The sequence below is a fragment of the Pinus tabuliformis genome, chromosome 7 (assembly GCF_031772625.1).
Source record: "Pinus tabuliformis cultivar Carrire ecotype Pingquan chromosome 7, CPIR1, whole genome shotgun sequence".
In the NCBI taxonomy this organism is placed as follows: domain Eukaryota; kingdom Viridiplantae; phylum Streptophyta; class Pinopsida; order Pinales; family Pinaceae; genus Pinus; species Pinus tabuliformis.
This window is the reverse complement of record NC_142293.1, coordinates 1233521520-1233528863: the sequence shown is the minus strand read 5'-3', so window position 1 is coordinate 1233528863 and position 7344 is coordinate 1233521520.

Below are 7344 nucleotides of genomic sequence, written 5' to 3'. Positions count from 1 at the left end.
TATACACCGAGATTTTCCCCTGGATCCCAAAACTGAGACTACTAGCTTGATTTTTCATTATTTTCCTTTCAATGTTACAATACATATTTATACATGCCGAAGCATCCAATACCATGGAACGAAAACCATCACATCCAAAACCATGGACCGAAAACCATCGCGTCTAAAACCATCTGTGAAAATCATGCACAAAACCATAGGTAGGTCCGCCCAACGTAATATAGGGTCCAAAACCAAAATTTTCCGGGGCGCTGCCTCGGACCCCATAGAGGGGGGTTACCTGCACCCCTCAAACCCCATGTGACCCCCCCACTATGTAATCAGTGCAACGAAGGGGGGGGGCCTCCTCCCCCCATCTAACCCTTCGGTTAACTACGTGGGCTAGTCGTGGAAAGCATATAACACAACTCAACACCCTCTAACATACATCCACCAAGCAAAGGAAGGCATAGGTATGGCACCTCAACCAAACTTTTTCCTAAGTAGGATATCATAAAAGTGTAGGAATATGAAAAAGTTTGACTTTATAAGCTGGAGGTGGCTAGTTATTGGCCACCCTCAGTTCGAAATAATAATTGAACTCCTAGTGAGCATGACACGTTTGCAATGTCACATCAAGGAGAATGAGTTGAAAAGGTAGTCGAGTTAAGTTGTGTGAGAGTGGGTGGTGATTACGGGGGGGGGGTGGGCGGGCTACATGATAACTAACGGTGGGCTAGCGGTCCAAAAGAGGAAATCCCGTACAGTTCCAGCTAATACAACGCTCCAAGGAATCGACCATAAATAGCCAACATTCCAAACTCTCATGCACCATTTTTTCATTTCGAGATATGAGAAGACTGGGACCACCTTGGAGAGCCATCAAGGAAGAAAACCTATTTCAACCACCCTACAGGAAACTCTGTTAGCACTACGGGAAACATAGAAGAACCTATATCAAGGAAAATAGGGATAGAGGGAAAGAAAGGAAGAACCAACAGAAGTTGTAGGAGGGAGCATCTTCTGCAAAGACATCCGAGGGAGAGTTTCAAGAGCTGCATGAGCCTAGCCCACAACCCAATCTAAGCTCTTATTATAGATTCATTGAGGGAAGTAGAGTAATACCACAAAAATTTTCTATCCCTCTCTTCTTTGAGCTTGAGAAAGAGAGAGGAAGGACACATTGCTGGATGCAAATTGCCAAATCAAAGAAGGTAGAGGATGTGTTCCATATGGAAGATAAACTACCAGAGATGGGCATAGAGTTGAGTAAGATAAGATATAGGGAAAAAATTGTGAGATCTCAACTAGAGGAAAAAGACACATGGCTAAGGAGGCAGTTATAGCAAAATGAGAGCTAATTGGCCACCATGGCAAGCCTCTCCATGGAGGAACTCCAGTGCAAGATGCCAGCAAAATCATATGCGTTGTACCTCAAAGATCAATGGCTGTAATTTCAGATCAAGACACTAACACAACACTGGACTATGCCTTTCCAAGACTATAGGAATTTCGTTGAACTATGTGACAAGAGCACCCTAGGGGATAAGGCCAAGATATTTGAATTCTACTTGCACAACTTGGCCTTAACATACTTGAATGTGTGGGAGCCTAATGCAAATTTGGGGGACTTACAATTAATGGACCTTGGATGATTCATGAGTAGGTCAGGTCTAAGGAGGTGAAGAGGGCATTGGAAAGAGAAGAAAGGTAGTCCCTTTACATCAGATCATAATATATAAATTCAATGGATGTCATTAGCACCCACAACATCATCAACAATGACCCCCATCTTGCACCAAGATACCTATCTACACAAGAACAAGCAATCACACATTTTGAGAACAATCTGAGATTGCTAGGGAATAAAATCCAACAAGCATGCTAAAGGAGATGGAGAACCCTACCATACAACCTAAGGATCAACGAGTATCATTCCCCTAAGAGGATGAGAGATGCGCTAGAAAGGACCCCACTTTATAAGAATGCACTACAGAGACTCAAAATCAATTGGTTTGAAACTCAGTCCACCCTTGCTATTGGGTATGCTAGAAGGTAGAAAGGAGGAAGAGGAAAGAAAGCGGTGGGAGGAAAAAGAAACATGTAGGGTTTTATCCATAAGAGGAAACTCCATCAACAGAGGCCTGTGATGTCAGAGAGGCCACAAGAGCTATGAAAGATATGGACATAGACTAAGTTTCTCAGAGCATGAGCAACACTTTCAATAGGGCGGTGATGATGAGGCTCATTAATAGGTAAATTATATGGGCCTTAATGCCACTCTCCAGCTTCTTAAAATCAAATTTTCTCACATTTCTTTACATATTTTATTATATTTTTCTTAGTGAGAAGGGTAAAGGTGAGATGTTATGTCATGTGGGAAATTGTGCATTAATTGTAGGATTTGGAGCATTTTTGGGCTAGTTTAAGTGCAAGAACTCGAAGTAGACAAGAAAGAGGGATTTTAGGAGATTGGGTCTCCCCCCTTAACTCCTAAATCACTCGAAGATTCCTCCACTAGATCTCATCATCTCGGAGTTACAAGCATCCAAGCCCATCAAGTTCATTTACAACCAATGATAGTTGAAGACAAGTCAATATTGAGTTTGGAAGCCAAGCCTCCCTAATTTTAAGGAAGTTTTTGGTAGCTCTAGTTGTATAAATAAGAAGGGCTTGGGCCTCATTAGGATTTTATTTTTTATTGTAGCCAAGAGGCAATGTCGAGCTAAGATATTGTGATTTTTATTCTCATGATATTTTTGACATTTTGATGATAATGAAAAGGGTTTCTTTGATCCAACACTGAGTTGACTCAAAGGGCTGAAGCTCTTGGGTTAGGGCCCAACCCTAGCAACAAAAATTCCTCTTTTTTTACATGTATTCTTATATTAGAATCATAGATTAGTTACTGATGTTATCTCTGTTTTGCTTAATTTACAAGTCTTTGAATGATTGGCTAGTTTTTCTTCCATTAGTTGGAGAAGCAGATTAGTGTTACAGTAGTGAAAGAAAATAATTCAGAAAATCTTGTGGCAGTGGCCTCATCCTCATCTCCCTCATGGGATCATGGTTTGAGGGCTCCACTCTCACAGCGCCAAAAATATGTTTATATTTTGGTTATTACATAGCTTAGGATTTCTTGTTGAGTATATCATTGTTTAAGATTTCTTAGAAGCACCACAATTGTCATTTTGGTTTCTTGAGTTTGTTGTAGATTAGAAAGCATTCCATTCCATATATTTAAGCCATTAGCCATCAATAAATCAGTTTCTCAAATTCAACTCATCTTTTCCACATTTACATAAAGTTGTGAATGAATGAAGAAAATAATATGTGTTTTTGCAGGAGTTGTTGATCTATAGGGAGGAACTCATTCCACCAGCCTCATCTAAGTCTTCTCCACCTCTCGCCCAACCCTACCAACCACTAATTCAGATTTTTGTTTTGTAGCCACCGTGGACATCCACCTTGAGCAAATCCAACCATCCTGAAGAGTTGGGATGATCCTTGGGTAGTGTGCACCTTCCCCATACCTTATTCCACCATCGTACATCTTCCTAGCACTTCCTTTCACCTTCCCTACCTTCACGCAACTTTAAGCTAAGTTTCTTGTAGTAAACTAGGACATCCTGTAGTAACTATAGGAAATCCTGTAGAAAATACAGGAAACCCTATAGAAACTATAGGAAACCATGTAGCAGCCTGTTTTAGACTGTTTTGGGCCGAAATGATGATAAGAGCCTGTAATCACTCAGATTTTCCTTGAAGTTGTTGGGAAGAGGAAAGGGGTCCGAGGTAACCACCAACCAAATTTTAGGTACAGAATCTAGCCAATCTATACCCAAAGAGGGATCTCTCTTTAAGTTTTAGCTTTGTTTTGAAAGATATTAGGCTAGTTATGAAGTTTAGGGGTTTTGATTGAGTTTGGGTGGTGAAATTCAATAGCAGAGGGGTAGAACTGAGTAGTTTAGGCCATTGGGCTAATGGAGTCAAAGAAGATGGCTTAACTGGATTTGGTCTCTAAACAAGGGATGGTTTCACAGGGCTTGGTAGTCAAACAGGGAACAAATAAAGAATTGAAATAGATGGAATGAACTCAAAATGGGTGAAGGGAAATTAAGAATCCTTCAACACATTCAAAAGAGGGAACTTGAATGATTATTAATAAAGAGCAGTCAAGATTTCTTTACTAAATAATCAAAGTGAATAAACTAGGAATCAGGAGCAATTAAGATTTCACTGTTTATGCTAGTTCAGAGGAAAACATTAAGAATAATAATGATTGAAAACAGATTGCAATCAAGCACTTTATGAATTACTCTTTTTCACTTATCATTCAGATATGAAACACAAATGATATAATAAACCAGGAAAACTTTAAAATATGAGATATAGAAGACTTATTGATCTGGTGTTTGACTCAAGAAATCTGTGAAAGGTCATTTGCATCAATTCTTCGTCCAACAAGCCATACAAACTTTTGTCCAATCAGCACTTTATTCCAAAATAAGCAGTATTACAACAATGTCTAAGAATCCACCCTCAATACTCCAATTGAGAGAGTATTTATACAAAAAATTTACAAAAAATATCTCATAACAGAGTGAGATATATTCTAGGATGACTATGAATAAGTTACAAGAAAATAGAGACAAATGGTCTCAAAGATAGGAGAAAAGGTAAACTGATGTTGTGTTGTTCCTATTCTTGTGAGTGTGCTGGAGGCAGGCCCTATGATTTGGCTTGCTGCTGTCTTCTTTGGTAACTCTGTGCTGGCTGCCCTGTTTTCACTGATACTCTTTACCTGTTCTGATACACTTCGACCTGTTTGATCTCTGTTTATCCTCTTTACCATTACTTACTGCAGTAAATAACCAAAATTTACATTTTACCAAGGATAATTTTACAAAATTTCTAATATGTCTTCCCACCATTGTGCTTCTGGCATTCTGGTTTTCTGAAGTTTTCTCAGGGTCTCATTAGTTTCTGTGTACTTGAAAAAGGTAGGTTGAATTGGAAACAAGTGCTTTATCTCATGCTCGACATAGAACAAGTTCTCTAGACTGTCATAGAGAACTTTGCCCGTAGGCAATTCTTTTGTTGCTGATGCACTTGCTGATGGACCTGCTTGGTTGCCTGCATACTTATTCAATTTCTCCACATAGTCTTTATGACTCATTAGTTTATCATGAATAACTAAAGGACTTGGTAACCCTTTACCTTGCAAAATATCAAATCTCTTCATGAAGGCATTAATTTCTTCCTGCATGTCATGGCACCTTCTTTCTAATTTTTGCATCAGAGTTCTTTTAGTAAAAACCCTTTTGATTTCCAAAATTGTCCCTGTTCTATCTTGAATGCCCAACTCTTCAAGCTGGTACTTATTCCTGGTATTCAAAAACTGTATGAGCTTGCTGGCTTCCTCAGGCATATTTCCTAACTCTACCCTTGTCTTTTGAATTTCTTCTTGAGCTAGTTTCACTAAATCAATTTGCTCAAAAATTATTTGAATTGATGGCCAAACATCATTTATTGATTGAGTGATGTTGGCCCAAATAATTTTCTTGATTTCTATCTAAGGCTTGTCAAAAGTAAGATCTTTTTCTAATAATTTCACTTTGTTTTCCAATCCTTTAATCTCTCTTGTCTTTTCTGCAACATTTATTTTTGAGAGATCATACCTTTTCTCTAAGTTGGCATACTGCCCTTTTACCTTATTTAGCTCTGAAACTTATAGTTTCAAGTCCTCCATTGATTTTATTAGCTCCTCTGTGCTCAAATTAGCAATGCTGCCCTATGCTATTCCTGTTGTTCCTATTCTTGTGATCATCTCTGTTGTAACTGCTGGAATATTTGGTGCTAGTGTTGCTCCAAGAGTTGAAGGGACCACTGTTGAGACTACTGGTATCACATTGGGAGGCTTAGAGGTCGACTCTCCCTGATTGTCCTTCAATGTTTTTTCAAGTTCTTGCTCGGTCTCATTTAGTCCTTCATTAAGTTTTAAGAGCAATCCATCAGCTCTTCTTCAGATTTTTGTTTTATGATTTCAGCAGTTTGTGGATGCCTTGAAAGAGGCAGTTTTAGTTGTTTCCTTAGGGCAACAATATCTTCATCTTTCTTTTTGATTAAGGCTTTTGTAGCCTTCACATCTTTGGGATCATGACCCAATCCAATAATTATTTCTTCTAAAGACTTTATTCTGTTATCTTTGGCTTGAGAGGAGGCTTTCTCCAAGTGTAGTTGGGCAGTTGTGTTATCCAAGGAATTTTGCAACCTTTGGGCCATCATTGCCTTACCAGTCAAGGTTGAATAAATCATTTCTCCAGTTTGTTTATGCAATTCAATCTGATCCAAAGGATGAATATCCTTTGCCATGACCTCAAAATTTGTTCTAAGATAATCTGCTGCTGATTTAGGCTGTTGCACCTTTGGTTTGAAATAGCTCATTATCATTTTTCCTTCTTTGATGTCATAGGCTGACATCAATCTCTGTTGATTTGTGGGGGCCATTTTCAAATATTGATTATAAACTTGAAGCCTCAATGGATCATTCCTGGCCTTTATTTTTGTAAATGTTTTCTTGATATCTGAGGCATCTGTCCCTGGTGGCCTGAAAGAAGATACCTTTGCACTTTGCTGTTTTTCTAGCTCTTGTCTCTTTGAGCTAGTGTATGTTCCTCCTACTGGAAAAGTTCACTGGTTCTCTATTCTTTCTTCCCTCTGACTATCTATAGTCTCTTCAGCAAATTCCTCCTCTGTAAGGGGATTTAGTCTTTGTCTTTTTGTTCCAAGCTGTCCTGAAGGTTCACTGGTAGGGGTAGTTGTTTCCCTGTCTCTCTTTTTGTTTCTTTCCTCATTTAGAGGAGTTTGCAAAACTGGAGGCTCTCCCACATTTCCCTGAGTGGGAGGAGTATGTATTTGGGCCTTTTCTTTGGAAGTTTTAGGTTGCTTAGACATTGTAGATTGTTCTGTGGTTTGAATGTTGGTCTCTAATTCCTTGCCTTTTGATGTTCCTATGGCTGGTGTGCTTGTTTGTTGTGAAGGTTGCTGAGAGGTTCCCACAATGGAGGCACCAATTCTTGATCTTTGAGATAACTCAAATGGTACCTACCCAAAAGAATCTAGGTTAAGTGTTTTCTCAAGATCTCTCATAACATTCTCAATATTGACCTGTTCACTATCATGCTCTACTAGGGTCCCTTCCTCCCATTCATCCATATTTGCAAATTATTCAATCTCTGGAATCCTATGGTGAATGTATGGTGACAGCCTGTTGTTCATTCTCCTATCACAGATGAAGCTATTAGGGTCATATGGCCTCCGACCAAAACTTTTGTGCAGCTTAAGATGATCTTCTAGAATAAT